The sequence below is a fragment of the Punica granatum genome, unplaced genomic scaffold (assembly GCF_007655135.1).
Source record: "Punica granatum isolate Tunisia-2019 unplaced genomic scaffold, ASM765513v2 Contig00482, whole genome shotgun sequence".
NCBI lineage: Eukaryota > Viridiplantae > Streptophyta > Magnoliopsida > Myrtales > Lythraceae > Punica > Punica granatum.
Genome location: NW_022204371.1, coordinates 115375 through 118188, shown reverse-complemented (window position 1 = coordinate 118188; position 2814 = coordinate 115375).

Genomic DNA, 2814 nt, shown 5'->3' with positions numbered 1-2814 from the left:
CGTACGCTGCAGTAGCTGAGAAAGCTCGCTCGTCATCAGAGTTGATGCTCGGGGAAGTAGAGCTCCTGAACAATGCGCGTGCCCCACAAACGTCGAACCTCTCGGACTCGTAGAAACCTATCCGGGAGTGAAGCTGTAGTGTCTGCCCACATGAAGCGGTATGGAGTACGATCCGCCTCTGTAGGGATGTCTTGTAGGCCACCGAGCTGTCTGATGACTCGGGCAGGAAAGACAAATGTGCTCCCTAAATGACTGATCAAAGGGAGCCCTATAACCGAAGGACATCCGATGGTCATGGGACCGTCGGGATTCCAACGAGTGGCCCACAGAAACTGTGCTGGGGTGAGCTCCTCCATGAGCTGTGTCTAATCGGTGTAGTTACGCTCGGAGGGTCGAAACACATGGAGTAGGCGAGCGATGAGCGAGCGCTCGTTGGTGATGCATGAAAAAGGATGGGATGAGCTGAACGGCTTGATGTGTGCGAGAAGCCAAATCTGAAGCAGATGTGGGGATCCTCTCATCTTACCCCGTCGAATCTCTCGTACATAGTCAAGAGACCGAATGGTCTCAGCCAAGACGGCTTCCACGTAACTATGGCCTCCTACCACTTGGAGGATGACTTGGGCGAGTGCCCTGTCTATGAGGTTCGACGAGTATGGGAACATAATAGTCCCGAAGATGAGCAGGAGGAACCCGTGACAGGCGTCACGCTGATACGATTCTCCCATGGCATTGAGAGCACGAAAATGTATGAAGTCTATGAGTCATGTAGTCCTAATGCCGTGCTCCCATCCATATTGAAGTTCGCGACGAATTTCTTCATCGCGGAGACCTAAAAGGATGGCTAGTCTACGATGTGCTGCGTATTCCTCTATTGTAGGAGCTAACTTTGTCCCCTGAAAACTGAAAACGGCCCCGCTGAGTGTCCCAGAAACTAATGGCAGTTCTGCGCAAAGTCCAATCAATAGGAGAATCTGCAAGTAGAGGCAAGTCTCCTATGATGAGGCGTAGAAATGCGCGGTCAACTGGGCAAAATGAGTTCCAAAGGCGTGTGATGTCCGCGGCTGGCATGATGATGATATCAAGCCTAAGACAGGGACGCGAGCGGTCCATTCTTACCTAAATGGAAAAAGATGTTGGTTTAATGTTTATAAACAAACTGGTGCAATGTCCTAATTTGTTTTGAAAACATACATGCAGGTGCAGAAAAATAAACTATAACACGAGTTATTTATATTGTACAACACTCTTTCAGTGAAAACAACAAAAGGCTCGCCCTAAAAAAAAACTACGAGCCGACTCAAAGACTCAACTTTTGGGTCAGTTGACGGTATGAAGATTATTTTTGGTCTAGCATGACGGTCCCTGTTTATGCATAGTTTCAGTGTTCTACTGCGAAAACTACTAACTAGGGATGGGGGCTCCCAATTCAAAGGCTTCAATTCCTTGAAATCGAGTGAGGATCTTTGGGGGCTAGTTCGGTGGTAGAGCCGACTCGATCCGTTCCCTTACTCGGAACCTCTGACTAACCTAGCTTCCTAAATTGGTCCCCGTGGGATTTCAGGCATTTGGTACTTAAAACCTCTAGAATGATGCAATGCAAGTGCAGAAGAGTAAATGTGCATAAAATAAATGTGCAGAAAGCGATAAATAAACATGCAAGCAAAGCAAACGGATCGAGCCTGAACCCACTAAGTCTATCCCCAATGGAGTCGCCAAGCTGTACGGACCCGAATGTGGACTCTCGCCGGGGCCCGCATCGCGCGCTTTTGGATCGCGCGGCTTGGGAGTGTCCACCTTCCCGTGGGGACGCGTGACGGACACGGGTGAGAAGGAGTCGCCACTTATCATTTTACGACCAGAAGGTCGAGGGCGGATAAGTTACCCGGGTCTAAGGGTATGGAACACCTAGTTGTTATTAAGACATTGGTCTGTACGGAACCGGAAAGTCCGAGTTCGGGGGTTCATGTTACGTGCGGGCCTATATCCCGCACGCCCTTTCGGTGCTCTGGTTTGCTAGGCTTGCATGTTTTATTATTTACCGCGTAAATTAAGTTGCACTCGGCTCGCACGTTTTGACAATGGAAATTCGGTGAACTAAACGATGTCGGTTGAGAAGCCGAGAGAGAAGTAAGCCCGTGTGTCGGGGAATTGGTTCACAATCTTGCGTTACAGTTCATCGAACCATGGAGGTTGAATCCCTGCGTGAACCAAAACCGCGAGTTCTTGAATTTACTTTCCTTTAGGCAAGCATTAGACCGACTCGATTAATTCGACTCTCGGACCGTTCGCTTACCAACTGGAATTCTTACAGAAAGGGTCGAATTCCAGTCGATTCGCGTTCGGTTATTATTCCGCTCTAACTCACCGTGAGTTTACAGAAAAGACCGAAGAACTGAAATTCAATGCACGATCTCACTGAGTAGGGCGTTGGACCCTGTGAGTGATGATTACGGCGTTGAAAATTTGTTTTCAGAAAAAGGAAACAACGCAATACGGGCCACCTCGGCCTATAACCGGTGTTAACCAATTCCTTGGATCTTTCAGGGTTATGCAAGAACCCCGTAAAAGCCAAAGATTTGGTCGATTTATCGGGAAGTGGTCTAGAAGGAACTTCTATATTCCGACCTGAATTACCTGAAGTCAGGTGAAACTCAAGTCAAAACATACAAGTTTCTCCTAGACATCCATGTTACTTCGTATTGCATGTTTCGGGTTTGGAAGTATGCGTATTTTGAAAAGGGCATTAACATCGTTTTGTAATTCGTTGACGCGAGTTACATATTAATGTCCAATTCATGCAAAGTTGTTTAA